The sequence below is a fragment of the Coenobita brevimanus genome, chromosome 70, assembly GCF_032717465.1.
Source record: "Coenobita brevimanus isolate Jiangsu-jjx chromosome 70, ASM3271746v2, whole genome shotgun sequence".
NCBI classification, from domain to species: Eukaryota; Metazoa; Arthropoda; class Malacostraca; order Decapoda; family Coenobitidae; genus Coenobita; species Coenobita brevimanus.
In genome coordinates, this window is record NC_137023.1 from 49,622,637 (window position 1) to 49,645,614 (window position 22,978).

The window sequence follows — 22,978 nt, forward strand, 5'->3', positions numbered from 1 at the left end:
GGAAGAAAGGGAAAAGAATAAGGAGGATGAGACACAGGGACCCACACAACATGTGTGGTACCAGATAAGTATCATACTCTGTTTATATTTGTGTACCTCATACTTAAACATATCTTTCCTGTGTAATTGTTGTTGATAACCCCACTCTGTATGGCCAAGGAGACCTATCAACTGCAGGCAAGTGATTGCTTTTGCAGGGCTGCCTTTTAAAGCGATCAGACGCTTCCTTGGGTTAGACAGTACCCTACGAGAACGATACCCGGGGAAAGGTGTGGAGGTTTGGTTCCCGGATGGACGCCGCAGTTAACAGGGACACCATAGTGGGCTACACTTCACGCATGATGCGGTTATATTGTTACTACCATGCGTTGTGAATGGTTTCCTAGGTTACAGAAAACTATTAGGCTTCTCACATAGTGGAAAGAAGAGTAATAAAGTAACAGGGAGGCCGGAAGAGATAGGAAGAGAGGAGGCAGGCACAGAAAAAGAATAGTAAAAGTGATAAAGTGCTCTGCATCATGTGAGAGTATGGTGTTCGCCATCAACTACAATGATCCTGTGCAGTGAACTGGTAAAATAGAAACTTACTTGTGTATATGTAGATATATCAGCCTCTATACTTAGACCTTTGGCTGCGTTGGGTTTTTCTGGGGTGAATAAAATAATCAGACGACAATCACAGCATAACATCAAAAATCTGCTAACGCAGTGCAGAGTTTACAGGGGTTGTTTGTAACACATTGATTACATACGACTTCTCCCTGTTGAATAAAATCGTTTACAGATAGTGAGAATTATGTAGGTTCTGACAATGTAGCGGATGTGTCAAAGCGGTGCATTACTTCATCCTTGGTACGTGGTATTCAGTGTGCAACCATTCATTGCCTTAAGTCTTACTTTGTAGTGTAAACATAGCATTTCCCGGCTGTTTTCTTGTGCTGTTATCGCAGAATACAAGGTTGGAACTCCACCTAGATCAACACACGGATTTCGTACTGAAAATTGGCCTCGTTATAACATGAACTCATATTTGGGAACTGAGGGAAGATGGGTGGGCGGTGGAGGGGTATTTTGCGCAATGCTGACATTTCACAAAATTTCCCTTCCTAACTAAAGTGAAAACATTTTGAGAAACTTGCGGAAACAGCTTTTGATGTGAAGTGAGATTACTCCAACCATTACCAACGGCACCCCTATTACCACAACAACTGCACAAACAAAAACTTAACCCACAGGAAACGCAAACCTGACAAAAATCGGCACCTTGACTGCATCCGCTCTTTTCCTTTGATGCTCTGGATATGGTTAGCTTTATAAGTTTCAAGTGATTCGATAAATGTGGCTATCGCTAAGAATTCTTTTGAAGGCTACAGAGTGGACCTCTTTTACAGTGCAGGGTTTCTTATGTGCTTAGTTGATGGATTAAAAAAAAAAAAAAATTCTGCTTTCTGTGATCATTATCTGCTGGTTCCAGTTTACATGTAATTTAGATTTAACTGACCTTGTTTAGTTTAGTGGGCTAGAAGACATTAAATTTAGCCTCTTATTGATGATACTTTACATCCCATTTGTTAATGGATTTTCGTGTTATACACGCCAAATAAGATTTCTCAACTTGTCTTAACAATACAATGCATATATATATATATATATATATATATATATATATATATAGACATATATAGATATATATATACATATATATTGTTACGGAACAGAGAAAGATAATGTACACTTTAAGTGAGAATACTAAAAATCACTACTGTCCCGTAAAGTTCCAGGTTCAAAACAAAAGAGTTAGGTAAAATTATAAGTTAAAGTTTAATGCTCAAACTAACAACAAAACATTCAGGACTCATAAGGATAATGTAATGGCAAAAACAGGTTAAATATATGGTTAACTGCAATAGCCTGTATTAACACGAAATTAGCAAGAGTAAATTTATCTAAGTCAGCCCTAATAAAATGAAAATACACTGGGTAATGCTCAGTTAATGCAAGATAAATTATTACAGATTCAAACTATTATGAAGAATGGCTAACAACAAGAACCCTACATGAATTACAAAAACCTCACTAGGCCTACAAATTAACAACTTATGCTATACAGTACAAGAACAAAATGCAATAACACTTATACTCAAATCACACAGCTGCTAGATGGTTGGAGACTTCCTGAGTACTCACAATAATAACTGTACAGGGGAGGACACAGATGTGAACAAAATGAGGAGCAGATCTAAGTGGCAATGATGCAGAGACTGAGCTCATTATATAGGGGCCAGCAGAGCTTGATACAACTTGTAAGAAGGACGCACAAATGAAGCCATGGGGACAAAGAGCTGACAATCCCGCTCTGAACAACAGAAAGGACGACTTACTCTACTATAACGGTAGAAGGGGGGGACTGAGGCAGAACACGCTCGTGATCAAACATGCAGCATACTGTGCGTTAAAATTACACAAAGGATGATGAAATCATAGGCTATGTAACAATATATATATATATATATATATATATATATATATATATATATATATATATGGAGCCTCTGTGGTACAGTGGTAAAGTGTGCGTCTTTGTACACTGAAGAACGAGGGTTCGCGCCCCGCCAGGGTAGTAAACTTTGGGAGCGTTCTTCTGATCACGAACTTCTTGACGGACATAAGGGGTGCTGTGGTTGAACCAGTGTCACTTACTCAAAAGTATGCTTGCACCCAGTCCGCTTGCGCGGGCTGATTACACTTGGTTCACAGACTACACACACATTCAAAGCCACTCCAACACTACAGTTACTCTTATAAGCGCTTCTCACCCTACATACAATCTCTACCAGACCGCCCAAGCCACTTGGTAAAGATACATAGGCTGTATTTTCCCCACTTTGGTCGGGATAGGCAGGTCCTGCAGTGGACACTCAAACGGCTGATGATGATATATATATATATATATATATATATATATATATATATATATATATATATATATATATATATATATAATGTGTGTGTGTGTGTTTATAAAACCAATAATTCTTGCACAGGAAATCCACACGGAGTTCGTCATTGAAAAGTGATTTCTCCTAAAAATCAATGTTTCCAGTCTTGCATTGCATTATATATCCCATTTCCTTCTCAAGTGGGGGTAGGAGTGATGCGTGAGATAGAGCCATATAATCAATAACGCGCCTGTTTCCCTCCCACACGTCATCAACACCATCGCTGTGACCCCGCTCTGCCCTCCTGCCCGCCCACACCCACACACACACACGCCCACGCCCACGATGACAAATGGTCCTTCATCTATCTGGGAGAGAAATCGGGCGACTTGTGTCTGTGGGAGGCGGTGTAGAGGAGAGAAAGGGGGGTTGCGAGTGGGTGGAGACTGGGGCTGGGGAAGGGATAAGGGATTAGTGTTTTAAGAAAAGTGCTATATAAATGCTGAAAAATGAAGAAAGAAAAAGCAGTAATGAGAGGCAATTATATAAATTATTTCAGATCATCATCGTGTTGACCCTCTTTCCCATTTAGGGATCAGAGTGAAAATGATAATGTATATCCAATTCTCTCCCAGTACTGTTTTCTCTTAGTTCATGCTTAACTTTTTATTATAATTCCCTTCAAACACCAATAACTTATCTTAGCCTCAGCCCTGGTCTCCATTCAGTCTTGTATTCATACTGAATTTTCGACATATCAATGTTTCCTTTATCCGACTCTGGACATAGGCTACGAAACCCTTTAATGAGATACAAAAATGTTGCACGCACCTACAGAGGACTCCTTAAGATCCCTCACAGGACACGAGCTGAACACAGGTGAGATGCCGTAACCAGTGCTTTTATGATATGGTGTGGCCCTTAAGTTTTATTTGCTGCAGCTCCCAAGATTTAAACCATGAGTCCTTAAAACCATAGCTCACATACACTATCCCATCAACAATAAGAATTAAATCTGTAGTGAGGGCTTCCAGCCAGCAGAAACAGCAATGTTATCACAGAGCGAAGAACCAAAGGTGAGTGTGAGAAAACTGCTAAGCAAATAAGTACACGCTTGTCTTCTCAACAACGAGAGACGAATTTGCACTCAAGTTGATTCTACGGATTATAACTTTGATGTTCCCACCAGGAGTGCTGGAACCAGGAACTAGTTTGTTCAGTCAAAGCAATTTAAGGAAAAATTGACCAGGTCATCGTGTGATCAATAAACCCCAGATATTCCTTGGATCTTAATCTTTTACGGACTGCATCCAGCTGGTGCGCTTTAACTCACTAGACCACCAGGAATCTATTTGATCATTGTAAGGTTACTGCCCAACATAGTCACAGTATAGGTTTCCTGATTAAAAGGAAACCAACTGGCCTGTCACTCTGTGTACAATCAGATTGAGGTAGCAAGGAATTCAGTTAATGGATGGTGGGCGCATCCACTGAATTCTCCCAGACCACAAAAACAGGAATTTGACATGTGAGGAAGGAACCACTACCCCCCCCAAAAAAAAACGAAAAAAAGAGTTCAACAGTCAAGTGCACTCACCCAAGTGGTTATCGTGGCAGAAGAGGAGGGCGTGCAGGGTGTCAGATCGCCTATAATATATCAGCACACTAAAACTGATTACTCACCCAGAACAAAGAATGATACTTTTGTTGTGTACGTGGGGTTTATCACGTGCCCCTTCCCGATCTCGCTTCGACTCATCCATTTTCCTACGAGGTCGATCCATCATCCAAAATGCAGTAATTACAAAGAGCAAATTGAATGGAAGGGAGTTCGATGAAAGCGTCCAAGAGCGGTACCCATGCATGAACATTCTCCGGAGGGCGTGTGCGATATGGGTGTGGGTTTTCATACTTCCCCGGTGCTCCATCACTTTATCGCGGATGCCCGTTCACGGTGTCTGCCCACGATTACAATACATGCAGGCGGGTACACTCATCAGCTGCAATTATACTGCCTGGGTGTAAATATATGCGGCATGAACACAGTCGAAATTCTGGCCAGGGTGGGGATGAGAGGGAAAGAATGAGAGGGGGACGTGTGAGGGGTAGATACGAGCCAACTCAGTTTTCGTACGCGATAAAAATGTGCATGTTGCTGGGTGCCCATTAAAATATTTGAGTTTCTGGTATCATGAGTTGCGGTGGCGAATTAGATAGAATTATCCCTCGTGCGATAAAGCTGAAATTCGCATGATGTGGTGCGATCTACGGGTTGCGTGTCGGGAAATAATGTTGCGCGGGTTTGTATTCCGTACGGCAAATTGAATTCAAAGGGAGATTTAACAAGCGTAATGTGATTTGCATATCCTCAAGAGCTGATCATTTCCCACCAGAAATGTGTAATTTCATGCCTGGCTAATTGAATAGCGATGTGTTGTATGGGCACTTTATTTGGGATTAATGGGTGAACTATTTTTGTTGAACTTTGCTTGATGTAGTCTTGGTTACTGGTACCTAAGTTGTACACAGTGAAGCATAAAATCTTGATAGTCACCATTAAAAACATATTTCTTAGCTGGCTGCCACGCAGGAAAGGCCGCCCCTTCAAGCAAAATAAAGTCAAAGTCAGGACACTGGGGGACTGTAAGCCATTTCTGATGTGAATAATTCCGACTAGAGGTATCTAATAAAACACTTTTTTTTTTTTTTTTTTTTTTTTTTTTTTTAATGCGAGGAAGAAGGAACCAAAGGCCAAGAGCCCGCAGTAACAGTTCCCTCCAAGAGAAAAACAAAATACAATAGAGAGCCAAATTCAAGATCCGATCATTTTGAGATGCCTGGACACACTACGTTTGAAAGACTGGAGATCATAGGCAGGAGGAAATACAGACAGAGGGAGACAGTTCCAGAGCTGACCTATTGCATAAATGAATGACTGGAAGTAACGGTTAACTCTTGCATTAGAGAGTTGGACAGAAAAGGGATGAGAGTTTGCTGCCAGACGGGTGCTACGCGCCCGTCGTAGAGGTGGAGGAATGCAAGCAGACAGTTCAGAGGAGCAGTGACCATTAAAGTAGCGATAGAAAAGAGATAAAGATGCAACAGTGCGGCGAAGAGACAGAGGTTGAAGGGAGTCAGTAAGAGGAGGAGAGTTAATGAGACGAAAAGCCTTTGACTCAACCCTATTGAGAAGAGCTGTATGTGGGGAGCCTCCCCACACATGAGAGTTGTACTCCACACAGGGGCGGATAAAACCCCTGTATAGAGTCAACAATTGTGCAGGGGTAAAGAAAGAGCGGAGTCGGCTTAGCACACCCAATCTCTTGGAAGCAGATTTTACAAGAGATGTAATATGATCTTTCCAAGATAAGTCCCGAGTAAATGAAACCCCAAGCATGTTCAAGGATGATGCAGGATTAAGCTGAATATTATTAAACATTAGTGGGTATACCTGTGGAAGATTTTGTCGGGTTGACAGGTGTAAGAACTGAGTCTTAGATGCATTAAAGACAACCATATTATTTTTACCCCAGTCAGAGATATGAGCCAAGTCAGACATTAGGTGTGCCATAGCCTCATCCCTTGTTTCTTGAAGTAACTGTTGAGATGGGCGTTGCGGGAACCGAATGGAAAGGTGAAGGGTGGAGTCATCAGCGTATGAGTGGATAGGGTTAGATGTACAGCTTAGAAGATCATTGATGAATAAGAGGAAGAGAGTTGGTGATAGGACAGAGCCCTGAGGAACACCACTGTTGATAGATCTAGGAGAAGAACGATGGCCGTCTACGACAGCGGCTATAGAACGACCAGAAAGGAAGCTAGCGATGAAGGCACAGATAGAAGGATAGAAACCGTAGGAGGGCAGTTTGGAAATTAAAGATTTATGCCAGACTCGATCGAAAGCCTTTGAGATGTCAAGTGCAATGGCAAAGCTTTCGCCAAAGTCCCGAAAGGAGGATGACCAGGAGTCTGAAAGGTAGGTGAGAAGATCGCCAGTGGAGCGTCCCTGACGGAACCCATACTGACGATCGGAAAGAAGGTTGTGATAGGAAAGATGCCTTAAAATTTTTTTATTAAGAATTGACTCGAAAACTTTTGAAATACAGGACGTTAAAGCAATTGGACGATAGTTGGAGGGTTGGGAGTGGTCACCCTTCTTTGGGACTGGCTGAATGAGAGCAAACTTCCAGCAAGAAGGAAAGGTACAAGTTGACAGACAAAGGCGAAATAGTTTGCCTAGGCAGGGTGTAAGCACAGAAGCACAGTTTTTGAGAACAACAGGAGGGACCCCATCAGGCCCATATGCCTTGTTAGTACTGAGGCCAGTAATGGCAGAAAATACATCAACTGAAGAAATTTTAATGTCAGCCATGAGGAAGTCAGAGGGGGGAAGTGATGGAGGAACAGCACCGGAATCGTCTAAGGTGGAATTGGAGGAGAAAGTCTGTGCGAAGAGATCTGCTATATCAGTAGAAGAAATAGCTACAGAACCATCAGAGTAGAAAAGAGGAGGGAAGGATGATGAGGTAAAGTTGTTAGAAAGATTTTTGGCAAGGTGCCAGAAGGAGCGGGAAGAATTCGAGTTGGAGAGTTGAGAGCATTTAGTATGGATGAAATTATTTTTAGCAGAGCGAAGAACAGACTTAGCACGATTCCGGGCAGAAATGTAAAGATTATGTGATTCAGGGGTGGGTTGGCTCCGGTACCTTTTGTAGGCCTTCTCCTTGTTGCGGACTGCATTAGAACAAGCGTGATTAAACCAAGGCTTTCTTGCGTTAGTCAAAGGATATGAGAAAGGAATGTATGCTTCCATGCCCGAGAGAATAACCTCCGTAATGCGCAAGGCACACTCAGATGGCTCACGACCATGGAAGCAATAATCATTCCAGGGAAAATCAAAGAAGTACTGCCTGAGGGCCTCCCAGTCCGCAGCTCCAAAATGCCAGAGACGACGTTTCCCTGGAGGGTCCGCAGGCCGTACTGGAGCGATAGGACAGGTTAAGGTAATCAGGTTGTGATCGGAGGAGCCCAACGGAGAGAAAAGATTAACAGAGTAAGCAGAAGGATTAGTTGTGAGGAAGAGGTCAAGTATGTTGGAGCTCTCTCCAAGGCGGTCAGGGATACAGGTAGGGTGCTGTACAAGCTGCTCTAGGTCATTAAGGATAGAAAAGATGTAGGCTTGTTCACCAGGTGGATCCGTGAAAGGAGAGGAGAGCCAAAGGTGGTGGTGAACATTGAAATCTCCAAGAATGGAGATTTCAGAGAAAGGAGAAATGGACAGAATGTGTTCCATCGTAGAAGTAAGATAGTCGAAGAATTTTTGATAGTCAGTAGAATTAGGGGATAAGTAAACAGCACAGATATATTTAGTCAGAGAATGACAGGAAAGCCGAAGCCAGAGAGTGGAGAATTCAGAAGAATCAAGTTCAGGAACACGAGAGCAAGATAAGTCGTTGCGTATGTATACACAACAGCCACCTTTGGCTTTGAAATGAGTATAGAGAAAGTAGGAGGATACAGAAAAGGGTTTGCTGTCAGTTGCCTCAGACAGCTGAGTCTCCGTTAGAAAAAGAAGGTGAGGTTTAGAGGAGAAGAGGTGGTGCTCAACAGAGCGAAAGTTAGATGAAAGGCCGCGAATGTTGCAGAAAGCTTAACAACTCCTGAAAGGGCTAATAATCCTGACGTAGCTGTGTTATCCTAGATAATAAGCAACACACAGACAAAAGCAACCAATGTTTTATATTTCTGAATTTGTCCGCGTTTGAAAAAAAAAATCAAAATGGGATTCATTAAGTCCAAGCTCTTCTGTGTTTATTTTTAACCCAACGGCTGAAGCATGACAACTTGTAGAAGTTTCTTACAAGCGGCCACAACACATTGTGAAAGCTTTTACAGATACCCGAAAAATGAAAGCTCCTAATCGAATCTAAAACAACCTATCCTAATCAATCTAATCTATCCTAATCGAACAAAATAACCTAACCTAATCGGACCTAATCTGGCCTAATCTGTCGTAATAAGAAATCTATAATGGTTTGGTATATGACAAGCTATCCAACTATACCTGTTAGGCTTAGGTGCGATTTGGCTGGGTGAGGTTGTGAGTAGATAGATGAGGTATTATGGGTTACGTTGGAGAGGGCGGGTTAAATTAGGTTATTTTCAACAAGAAGTTTTTGCTTTTAAATTGTTTACTCCAAGCGTCCGTGAAGCGTGGTGACACTTTTCAATCTCTGAGCCCAACATGTATATCTCTGAATTTTCTTACAAACCATCACTATACATATACTAAGCCAGATTTCTCAACATGGATCAGGGGAGTGTGAGCCGCCACCGCCTTCCCTCTCTCTCTCTCTCTCACACCCACACCCACACACACACACACACACACACACACACACACACACACACAAAGGAGGTTATCAGGAGTGTATCAGTAAACAAGTGTCGCAAGGAGGAGATGTGTTCACTGTCCTCCAGTTTACATTACCAATCCAGCCCAATTTATAATACAATCCAGCTCAACTTATAGCACAATCTACATAATCTCACTCAAAATACGGCACAGTCTAACACAATTTTACAGCTTCCACTTTGCTCTTGTCGATCTGAGGACTATCGCGTCCCAGGAAGTTCCAAAATACCCGAATTACCAGGGAGGAAGTTACTAGGTCTTTCAACGCCCCTGTCATCAACCGCAAAATACAGATGTTACACGGAAAATCAATAACAGCAATTCAGGTGATCATTTACTTCAGAGGCAACAACCAGGGCAATATTTTTTCACGCAAATCTTGGGAAAACTTTCGAGTGGTGAGCAGGAACACGGTCATCAGGATCAATAAAACATCAGAAGGCGACATTATACTAAAAGCGACCCAGGACGATGCCGCTAAGAACTAGGATGATGAGGAGCGATACCAGCAGCAGCAGCGGCAGTAGTAGTAGTATTAATAGCAGTAACAGTGATAGCAGAAGTTGGCAATTTTATTCAGATTACGGGAGGCCTGGTAAAGGTGGAAGGACTAATAGTAATCGTCATTATTCTCTAAGTATGATTATGATTGTCTGTCTGTCTGTCTGTCTGCCCCTCTCTATCTGTCTCTGTCTGTCTGTCTGTCTGTCTATCTGTCTGTCTGTCTGTCTGTTTGTCTCTCTCTCTGTCTGTCTGTCTGTCTGTCTCTGTCTGTCTGTCTGTCTGTCTGTCTGTCTGTCTCTCTCTGTCTCTGTCTCTGTCTGTCTGTCTGTCTCTCTAATTTGTTCCCACTTCCTTCAGGCCAACATTTTAGGAAAGGTCCCTAATAGCGGAATGTTAGAAGCAGTCTCCACTAATCCCTTCGGTTCACGGTTAAGGATAATTTACTTTTCTTCCTTTTTGCTTTTTTATTTTGTTCCTGCTCATACCAAAAGACCTTATCAGGCTGAGGAGAGGTCTTTACTAGTTAGACAAGATCGAAACAGTCTCCGGTAATTCCCAACGGTAAGAATATACCTGACGACAGGAACAATATACTAAGATGACATCGTACTGATAATGTTTTTACTATTTTTATGCCGGGGTAAGATAACTTAAAAAAAAAATGCCGCAAGTTAGTCAAAATAATAAGAAAAGTTTGTAGTGTACAACGGAAGAGCTAAATAATAAGAACACTCACGAGCAAAATACTGAGCTTCTATTATCCTGAGCTAAAAATAAATAAATCCCCACAGGAAGCCAGAATAGAGTACAAAGAAGTTGGATTTCACAGATAGAGGGTAACAAAAATCAAACGTTTGCTACGGTGAGGTCATTATGTACCCAGACTTTGACAGCCGTGTATTGGTCAGTTTTAAAAGAACTTAATTTTCTTCTACATAGTTTAACCTGGTACCTTCGTTTGTTTTTCTACTAAGAAGGTAAGTTGCTGCAAGACTAATGAATTTAATATTTATCTGTAGAGATAAACACTATGCATCATCATTACTTGAAGAGTTAATTCTCTATTGCAATGATAAATTTCTGTAATTTGGGGGGACTATACTCCACTACAAAATTACCTGAAACCATTCTCCAAGGACTTACTTTTCCATACCAATGTTTTAAAAATTACGCTTCATATTCAGGGACCAATTTTTCTGGCACAAATGTAAGCATAAGTATCCTCAAATTTTCAAGGGCCTATTATCTAAACTAGCAGGTAGGACGCCCACCATCCATTCATTCGATGTGGACCTTCAATTGACTGTAAACTGAGGGACAGGCAGAACGGGGTCTTCAACTGCAGGAAAACATTTATTACTTTGGGTGGGAACCATTTAATCTACACTTGGTCTGTTGCTGGTCTTGTAGATTAAGGCGCTCAGGCAGGATGTAGACTGTGAGGGGTTGTCTGATGAAGGGTTGGGGTACGGTGCTCACATAATGCTGATCAAGGAAGAGTGACTGGTCAGCCTTAGCTAAAACGTCTGGACTTAATTACCTGGCCCCTGTCCTCCTGATGGGCAATAATAGATTAGATACTAGCTAGATCAATGATAAGTAACTGTATTACAAACATCACCTTTCTCACATACTAACGTTGTTATTAGTATGTTATAGATAATGACAGCCAAATTTATTCAGCTAAGAGAAGCACAAAGCAGCAATGTGGGTAAGAAATCTTAAGTAGGGTTATGGCTGAACATATAATACACACACACACATATACAGTATATAGATAGAAAGATAGATAGATAGATAGATAGATATAGATATATACAGTATAGATAGATAGATAGATAGATAGATAGACAGATAGCTAGATATAGATATAGATACAGATATATAAAATTATATGTGTATATCATTCCAGCAAATGTTAGAGTATTCTATTCAGCTCAGAGATATTCACCGCGGCAAAAAGTTTATAGAAGCACCTTTGGGGCAAGTGAGACAAAATCATACCAAACGCTGTGGTGTGTCAAGGGAAGTTGTTTCTAAAGCCTTCAGCCCGAGACGTCTGCAATAGAGATCGCCTTGTTTTAGCCAGAGTGAAATATAAGATGTCCTCAGGATGAAGGGAATAAATACAGAAATCGCTCTCCATGATTACTGACTTATTTTGGAAAGCAGAAATGACGAGGAAAAGAAGTGACGAAGATAAAAATTAACGAGAGATACGTGACAGACCAACAACATTTCATTTAAGTAGTGTTAATTCAGCATGACTGTGCCAACCGATCCTCACTACACTTGAGTCTTGCGGTCAGGTAATCAGAAAATTCGCCTTAGGCAGGGATCTGTAATACTCCTGAGTCTCTCTTCAATCCTCACCCACTGGCAGACGCACGCACACCCACGATCCTACCCTCCTACCCGCACCCAAACCCTCAATCCCCCACCCCACCCATCCCCCCACATACACACGGTTCCACCTTCTCCACCTCACACTTACACATACTGCTTCACCTCCCACTCGCCTGGCACCACTTGCATGCCTACACACCCACTGTATTACCCACCTATTACCACTTGCAAGCCCACACACACCTATGGTAAAACCGCTCCACCCACCTGCCACAACTTAAAAGACCATACACTCATGGATTTCTCGTTATCTACGTGCCACTTACTCAAACCCATACACTCACGGCCTCACTCATTTACTACCACTTGCAAGACCATACAGATACAAGACCCCACCTCAGCCTACCTGCACATCCAAGCGCCAGTGATTTCCTTCTCTCACAATATGATTGCACACCTACAAACCCACAAACCCATGATTCCCCACTTCCAGACCCACTCACCCATCATTCTCCTCCTCATCCCACATACCTACACACCGCTTCGCAACAACCCACACACTCAAATCATCACCATCGCTCTCCACCCATTCACATGTTTTTTCTCACAAACCCACACATTCAAAATTTTTCCACTCACTTTCTCTGACACACCCATGATTTCCACCAGCCCTCTAAACTGACACGGAAGCTTATCATCCATGACCCCCACATCTAAATCTTCTCACTCATAACCTTCCTACCCTTATCGCACAAACCTGCACCAATCACACATCCATGACTCCACAAGCACCCATATAATCAAAATCTCCAATTCAACCCCATCCCACTAACCCACCTGTCCTCTCTCACAAACCCACACACTCATAATTTCCAGTCCAAACCTAACCCTCCCAGCCATGTGCTCCCTTTCACCAACCCATATATTCATCATCCCACACACCACACCACACGCCCCCATACCCACACTATTGCATTCACCCATGAACCCCATTTCTCATTTGCAAACTTTCACACAAGATCCCTTACTTTCACATATCCCACCTCCACTTGCATCCACACACCCATGAATCCCCCCCACCTCCAACTTCGAACCAACACACTCATAATCCCCATCCACCCATCTTCCGCCTCTCACAAACCCACACATGTACTCACGATCCCAGTTTCTTACAGTGACTGTTTTGTTGTTTCGTCTAGACATCCGGACGAAATAAGGGTGCTGTTGTGGTCGGGTTCGTGCTGGGGTGAAGAGACAACCTGATCTTGTCTCTCTTACTTTTTTCTTACCGGAACTTTTATTTTTAGAGTAATTCCTCGTTACAAGTCACATTTGTTGACGTTCCTCTTTTTTGCTGTGAAGACCATGCAATTTACTGAAAAATACCATTATGAAAATCCGGTGCCACTCGTAAGCCTGATTCGCTGGTTCCCTCCATTATGCTATTAAGACCAGAGTAAATTAGGGAAGAATTGTCTGTTAGGTTACAGTGCTATTTATTAAGCCGAAATAGCAGGTTTTCACTATTCGCGGTGCATATTTTATGGAAAAAGTCGTGATATTGCGGAACATAACCCTGACGTGCAATGAGGATTGCCTGCCGCAGTTATTTCATGTGGTAAGAGTTCACTTTTTTTCCCATAAGTTATTTTTTTTTAACTTTACCCCTTAGGTACCGTAATGTCTTTTTTTTTTTTTTTTACTTCATTCCTGCTACCACCAGACGATTTTATTTATATCGGAAGGACCATCACTACGAATGGGCTAGAAACAACCACCATTAACCCTTTAATCTCTTTCTTATTACCGAACAAAGGACTCTGTTCATATTAGGGAAGGTTAAGAGCCAAAACACTGTACACTTCCTTCCTTTAACCAGGCCACAGGGTAGGAGGGGTGGCTCATCTCACGCTCTTGTCACGTATTTGCAAAATAATGTTAGTAAGGATTGCCAGTTATCTCTTCAGTATGACGATTTTGGTTTATGCCTCTGTCAGCAAATTTTACTCAGCGTAGGTGGAACTTCTCGTAGTGAAAGGGCTTGAGTTAAGACTTACACAGTGCATACACGTTTCTTTCACCAGGCCACGCTGACAATGGGTGGACCTCACGTACATGCAGAGAAAGACCTGACACACAGCGTAGTCATGCCGTCAGTACGCTTTAAGCTTAGTTTTCTTTTAAGATTGGTACTAGAAATAATTGATGAAAATAATAAAATCGTGGATTGACTATTTTTTCCTATTTCCATATAGACTTCTCGTACTGTACACATCAACTTTATCCACTATAGTGACGTCTACCTTTCATTATATTTTTCCTGCTTCTAGATGATTATGTCTAATCAAGGGGAGCAGAACATGGAACACATTAACCTTTCCAGTATAACGACGTTTACCTATGATGATATATATGCTGCCGCTAGACTACTTTATGCAACTGAGGGCAGGATAAATACTATATTTATTAATATACTTAGTACAGTCACATCTATCATTTATTTCAATTTGCTACCACTAAACCACTGTATTTAACTCACTGAAGCCTTCTCGTACTGATGGAATGAAGAACAAGAACCTTAACACTGCAAACGTCCTCCTTTCACCAAGGGACATACGTATAAAAGATCCTAACCAGTCATGATCGTAAACAAGTCCCATTACAGTTAACTATTATCAGTAATCGATTTACTTTTCGTATTGTATCACTTTAATATTCCTTCTACTCTGGCTGTGAAGAATAAGGTGGCTGTATGAGTAAAGATAAGCGTATTTAAAAAGCAGTCTTATACACGGCTTAAGCTTAGGAAAGTTTATATATACTACCAGTGACCACACCGGGACATCGCCTCACACCTTCACTCACGGTAATGCAATCAGGCCACCCGGACGCCCAGCTAAAAAAGGTAGAGTACGAACAAAGCCACAATGGAACGCTTAGAGGCTCCATGGCAGATTTTTGCAATTAACCATGAGGCCCTTTCTCTCGGTGTCCTGTACTCCTTCTCACCCTAGACCACACATGCAGGAGGTAAAGGCCTTTCCGAGACTAAACGTGAATATTTTGAGGTTCCTTTAACTTTCCCATGGCCAGGGCAATTCCAGTAATTTAATCTCCCTAATGTTTTGTGATTTTCTTCGGGTTTGAGTGCGTCGTAGAAATCTAAGGGTGTTTATATTGTCACTATTAACCTCTTCATGGTTGGAATAATTCTAGTATTCAATTCCACCTAACGTCAGACGATTATATTTAGGGCAGAGTGCGTCATAGGTTTCTGAGTGTTAATTTACTCATGTTTTCTTTTACTCTTGCAGCATTCAATGGCGTATTTTAAAGTTTATTCTTTATGCCTCCAGATGACTGCATTCAGATCAGGAGAGATTTTCCTAGTGGGTTAGATGTAGCTTTCATTGACAGATCTCCACTGAAATGAATAATGTCACCTGACGGGAAAGGATAAGCAACAGACAGAGACTAAAACATAACATTCCTCCATAATCCTAAAGCACATGGGAAAATAAAGCGAATCACTGTCTACCTCTCCTGCGGCTTCCGACACCTTCCCACATTTTCTTCCCTGCATTCATGACTTTCGTCTGTAACAAGCGACACGCGAGGCTGTGAAAAGACTATTGTGGTAGTGAGCCTGAGAGTGAGTCTTGCACCGCCAGGCATGTAGGTCTTGCAGGGGGCGCGGCGACGTAGGGCGGAAATGGATGGAAAGAGGATGGAGAGAGTAGTAGGATGGACAGATAATGAAGAGTCAGATAGAATGGAGAGAGGATGAGAAGACGAATAGAATGGAGGAAGGATGAGGACACGAATAGGATAGAAGCAGGATAAAAAGATGAATAAGATGGAGGACGATGGATAAGTAAGTAGGATAGACAGAGAATTGGGAGGTGAGCAGGAAAGAGAGAGGATGGGAGACGAGCAAGACTGAAAGAGGAGGGGGAGACGAATTGGATATGAAGGGATGGAAAGGGGATGAGGAGACGAACGGGAGCCGAACAGATGGATAGATGGATGGATAGATTAATAAATAGATAGACAGAGAGAGAGAGATCGACAGGCAGAAAAAAAAAAGAAAGAGTGAAAGAAAGATTGATTGATAGACAGGAAGACAGATAGATAGGTAGATATGCAGATAGCCAAGATTGATACTCGTAGGCAGATAGATTGGTCGATAAGCAGACAGACAAATGGATAGGTAGATGAACTGATAGGCAAATAGATAGATAGTTAGACAGATAACCAAAGAGCCAGACAAGTAGATGGAAAGAGCCAGACAAAAGAATGTAGATACAAAGGAAGATAGAAAGATGGGTAGATAGATACAGATAGATGGAGCAGTAGAGGGAAGGGAAGAGACAGAAATGTAGACAGACAGATAGATAGGCAGGCAGACAAAGACAGATAGATTAACAGATAAACAGACAGAGAGGGGAGGGGAGGGGAGACGGCAATGAGCAAACGAAGTAACTAGGTTGTTATGGAAATGAGGAGGTAGGGGGAGAGGTAGTGGGAAGAGCAGGAGGTAGAAGGAGTAGAGGCAGGAGGAAGAGAAAGAGAGATAGTGGAAGGGAGAACAGGTAGAGGTGGCAAGTGGAGGGAGGAGGAGAAGGTAAAGGGATGGAACAGGGGGAGAGGTAAAGGCAGGAGAAAGGCAGGATGAGACACTGGGAGCAAGAGGAGGTATGGGTAAGAGATGGAAGGAGGTGGAGGAGGTAGACAGAAGATGTAGGAAGTGGAGAGAGAAGAGGTAGGAAGTGATGCTGAGGGAGAAATGGATAGGAGTGAGGTATAAGAAAGTGGAAATAGAAGGAAAAAGAGATGGTAAAGAGAAGGATTATAGGCTGAGAATGAGAGGTAGAAAGAGGAATAGGGAGGCAGAGGGAGATGTGAGGAGGTATTGGGGAGGCTGGAATCGAGGAAAAGAAAAGGCAGTAGAAGAAGGAAGGAACAGAGAGAGAGAGAGAGAGAGAGAGAGAAGAAGGAAATTTCAGGAAGGGAGAAGCAATGAGAGGAAGTAAGGAAAGGAAGGGGAAGAGGTATGGAGAAAACGGCGAGTGGAAGGTGGTGGAAGGGACATGAAGGAGAGAATGAGATAAGGGGAAGGAGTATTAGGTGGAGGGGAAAAACAAAGGTAGAGGTAGGATGACGTAGAGGGAGAGAGTGGAAGGAGGAGGACCAGAGGGAAGGTAGATGGAAGAGATAGATGGAAAGAGGAAGTAGAGGATGAAGGTAATTAAAGGATGTAAAAGGTGTAAAAACAGAGAGGAAGGGGCGTAAAGAGAGGAGGAGAGGCAGAGAAAGCAGGTAGATAGAGAAGGAGAAGGTAGAGGGAGAGGGAGGAGATGGAGGGAGGAGGAGGAGGCAGAAGTGAACGTATAATAAGGAAGTAGGGGAAGAAGGTAGAGAGGAGAGGTGGATTGAGGGGGAAGGGAGGGGGAGGAAGGCAATAAATAGTCGGCACAACTCTATTTTCCTTTAAAATATGCCATGATCTTTGTTTATATAAGAAAGAGATCATAAAAAGAACGCAAAAATCTCGTAAAGCATCATCATCATCAAATCGTTCTTCCCACTGTTGTAAATGGAGTCAGTAAGATTCAGAAACAGGAAATGGGAAGCCGCAAAAGTATTCATATCAATGGAGTGTCTAGTAATGTGGGGCAAAAAACAATATTTTTCAAAGTAAACATCTGTGAAAAGAGGGTAAAAAGTGTTGATTTCTCTCCCGCTAATGCTTACGGTAATACTAAAAACGGAGACAGCGCACAATCACATACCGAATCGTATGTACAGTATACTCGAAAGCAGTAATCAGTGTCTCCCCTCTAGGTAAATCCAAGGCTAGCGAATGTGCCATTCACTCAAGGTTGAAACAAACACACACACAAAAAAAAATGTTAGAGTGAAGATGAGTTCACACTGGGATGATGGGGAGGAGAGTGGACTTGTCCATGGCTTTGTCTGCTGGGAGAGGATGATTAAGGCTCTTTACCCTCACATAAGTACATATTATGGGAGGTACACACACAGTGTATAGAAACAACAGGGTTTTGTGTCGTTAAAACCGTTTCCATTGTTCTTCCACAACGTCAGATCATACCATTACACAATCCCTGAATGAGGTATCACTAATATATCGTAACTGAGACGTTGGGTGTTAGTGCCCATGTGATGACGTGTGAAGGTGAGTGGATAGCATTTTGTGTGGGCGAATTACTGGATCTTAGGATCTTAAGAACAGTCGTCGTAACGTATGCAGAGTCGGATACATAAAAAATAAAAGCTTTCCAGTGAACACATTGTAAACTTTGATCATAAGCATTATGCATGCAGTTTACTATCCCATTATTATTCCATCACCTTATGTTTTTTTAGTATTAAGAAAATAAAATCCAGTATATTACTTCAGTTGTAAGCATTGCATGCTGGATGAAAACAACGTATGCCCTATTTTCCATTATTATTAATTCCTAAGCTTCCGTTTCGTATGTGCCTATGATAGGGTGACCCACCTCTAGAGCTATCGTTTACATTTTCAATACAGTGACCTACATTATACTTTATCTTTCCTATCTCCGAACAAATTTTGTCACTCTGGGGAAAGATTTTGTAGTGATGGGGTTAACGAAGCCTACACGAAACATCTCCAGTTCAAAAAGTCCGTCTTAAGCTGAATGAAATCGTCTTGAGGTAGTAAGGATAGAATATATAACGCGTCATTGGGCTGACGGAGTTAAGCATAGGGTGGTGCGGTCCACATACTCACACACAAGCTCAACACCAAAATTCTTGACCGTGCCAAGACATAAATGTTCATAAATCCTCACCAGCAGAATGAATCCGCTACATATTAAAAAATATTTTTGCACGCGCCACGAAGTTCCTGCCCAAACACCTCCCCTGTAAAAATTACCATATAATATAATGTCTGACCTCGGGGGGATAATTTGGCTAATCTCTGACGAATAAATTGTGCAGGCCGGGGCAGGGTAAATTCTGGGCCGCTGGCAAACTTCATGGGGCGCGTCAGCAAGTTGTGAAAAAGAGTCTGCAGTTATCTCCTCCCAGAATCTCAAATTCATTGGCTTTCTGACCCCAAATGACCTGACAATTGCTTTGTTTCCCGACTTTACACGACCTCGCCCCTCCCCGTTCTCCGCTGGCAAAAGACGATAGGCATCTTTATCTCTCTCGGACTCCATCAAAACAGCCATGCATCACCATCTCCCCACCCATAAAACCGCGTCTCGGGAAAAGTGTATTGGTAAACCGTGAGTGGAATCAGCTAGATCGGCGAAATCGCACGTTGTTGGTGTGAACTTTGGGGCCCGATAACGAAGAGCTCCTCGGGCCGGGGCAACCTCATCTATTCACTGGCCTGGCCTTTATGTCTTAATCACGCATATTGTGTTTAGCATATCAATAGGAATCAAGCGTGAGCCAAGTACTCTGTTAGCATGCGGCCCGGCTCCTCCTCCTTCACCCCCTCCTCCTCCCCGAAGGCGGCTTTCTCCAGGGAACTCACTTAACCACATCGTTGGGCCTACCTGAGTTGAATAAAGTCGTTTAGAGAAGCAAGGTGAAAGAAAAAGGCAAGAGCAGTCGCCATGAGGTGCTTAACCTAAGAGTTCATCTCCGTAACTTAGGCTTTTAAGCCTGTGGCGGGATATTAATCTACTGTCCTAGGATACAAGGCTATTGCATCATCCAGAGTACCACTGTTTCCTCCCTAGGCGTTTCTCCAAGTAGCTATTTTACCTACCAACTCACAAAGGGTGGATGGACACATAAGTCAATTGAGGCCAGCAGCCCACACCAGGATTAAAACCCTGACGCTATCAGGCTAGCAGTTTCGTGGCCTGCAGTGCTAATCGTCCTCCCACCGCAGGGTTAGAAAGAATGGAAAAAAGAAAAAGTAATCGAATAACTATCAGGTTTCTATGACGCACTCTCTGCAGAACAAAATCGTCTGTCTTAACTTGAAATAGGATACCAGAACTCCCCGATTAAGAGAAGGTTAATGGTGAAAGTTTGAACACCCTCATGCTCCCAAAATTCACTCATTCCTGGAAAAAATAGTATTACGTCATCTTCAGTAAAATTCTAGAGGTTTCTTGGTCATGAGAGTAAATTAACCACGTAGTTACTAGAGGAATTTTTAAAGTGGAGTAAATTGATTTAGAGTCAGCAAAGGGTTTCAAAATAATCTGTCACCTTTTTCAAGAGGTTCAACCGAGTCCACAGCTCTCAGCCTCCACTACAAAGGACTGATCGATCTCTCCATTACGGTGCCGTCTTTAATTTTTCGTTCTTGCTATTTTCGGGATTGAAGCTAACAACCAACACCAGGATTAAAACCCTGGAGTACCATTAACTCTGTTATGATCGGGATAACTCTTGTCTTGTATTACTCCCAATGCCAGACGATTTCATTCAGTTAAGAGTGAGCCGTAGGATCCCCAGTAAGTTATTAAATCTCCTACGTATGCTTTCCTATTCCACTTTTTGGGTCTAACCTATCCCATTTCCAGTAGTAAAGGGTTATCTTGGGTCTGGACTGGAAATAGGATGATGTTCGAAACAAATACCTGTTTCACAAAATTTAAATTAATCGTTTCATTGCTAGGTCAACTTTTTAGTTTTGATTAATACCAGACAATTTTAATCAGATAAGGAAAGAGACGGGTTAGAAATAATTTACATTACTAACATAATATCAATTTATAATAATCTAAGAAGCAAATCATCCTTTTGTGTGTGTGTGTGATTAACCCGAAATCTTGTTGTTCAGTCTCAGGACTAATTTCAGCTCTGGTTATTTCACCACGGAAAGACAGGGCAACAGTGATATATCCGGATTCAATACACTGACGCTCGATTTGTTTTGGTCGTATTTCTCCCGAACGATTTATTGGACTATGTAAAACTTCTTGTAGTGAAAAAAACGAAGGGTGATGTTTCTAACCTCTTAATTCAGGGATGTCCTCCCAGATTTAAAAAAAAAAAAAAAAAATAGCAAGAATGAAGTTAAAATGAAAATAATCATTGTAGGCAGCGAATGAAACATTCTCGTAGGTGCAGTGTTTACTTATATTTATCCCATTACCTCTGATGACGACTTATCTATTTTTCTCTGTCTAGCATCAAACCATTTTACGTCACTGGGAACTTACCAAGAGGCTGAAAGTTAACCATTGACGCCCCCAAACCCACCACCCTATGAACCAAATACTATACTAAAGAACTTATGTCACCCTAGCCAACTCCTTCCCCCACCCAACGACACCCGGCGGGCAAACGTCTCGGCTCGGCGGAATATAAAAGCCGACGTCAAGCGACTCATCCTTTTTACGTCCACTTAAACACTTGTCTCCTCCCAATTACAAGCATTTAAACCCGTAGCAAAAGGATTCGGACACGGCGCTGAAGTATAGAGTGTTGATAGACGGATGCTCTGTCTTCATTGCATATAATAAGCGCAGGCCGGGGAGTTACGGGCGGCCCAGGTATTATCCAGCCCGGGACGATGGTGTTTAATGGTGGGTCTGCGGCCGTAAAACGTATCACAGAATGGAGGTTCGTGCTCTTGTTTACCTCCTCCCGGCTCCGGCTTGCACTTCGCCGGAGAGAGAGAGAGAGAGAGAGAGAGAGAGAGAGACAAAGCAAGAGAGAGACTTGTTTGTTCTGGGCATGGCTAGATGATATACCCTTAGTTTATCTGCGGTAATACGTTGACACTTAGGAAAATAAACGTGGCTTTTAGATCTACCCGATTATGTTGGTGAGATTCTTATTTGTTCATCAGTTTCTGGTTGCTGCTTGTGATTTGTCGAAGAGAGAGGCATGTTTGTTAGGAGCATGACTTGAGGAACTAAACTAACTCCTTCTGCTGGGGTGAAACTACGGAAAATTTAAGCAGATTGTGATTCTGGACCGGTGTGTTAATTGAAACTAAATAGTTTTGTTTTGCGCAAGACCTGAGAAACTAAGTTTAATTCATATACCACAAAAACAATAGGGAAAATAATCACAAAAAAGTAACCAAACCCCATCTGATATGGTGACACTGCGGAAAATAAGCAGGGATTCCGATTCTAAGAGAGTTTAATGGTGGATATGCGACCGTAGGATGAGTTATTCTGTTTCTTTGTTTACCTCCTCTCGGTCGCGGCTAGGACTACGTCTGAAAGCCATGTTTTGTTCTGCGCATGACAGGAGGAGATAAGCCTAATTTTTCTACAACAGCGATACTGCGGAAAATGAACACAGATTCTGATTCTAAGTGAGTGTGTTGGTGGTAATGGGATGGTGAAGTGTGATGTTTTATGCACGCGGCAGGCTGTGGTATCGGAGGGGTGACGCGTGACTGCATAGAGTCATAATGAGTCATGTCGCTACGTCCACTAGGCGATGAAGTGGTGAGTGACGGAGCTATAACCAGGACCTCCACCTCTGACCACCAATCTTACTTCCCCACCTCTCCCTGCTCCCCCCTTCCCCTTCACTAAACTCTGCTCCATCTGCTCCCATCTCCCTCCTTTCTCACTTCACTAGATTTCCTCCTTCCCCTCCCGTTCCCATCCCCATTGCATTAGACGTCCCTTCACTCCTCCCTCCCTCCTTTCCCCCAACACCCGTGCACTAGGCTTTTCCTTTTCCTTGCCTTTCCTCCTGCTCTACACTCCTCTTCCTTCCCTCCTCTTGCCTTATCTCTTGCACTTGACTTCCGTCTCTCCTTCCCCTACCTAAACTTCCTCCC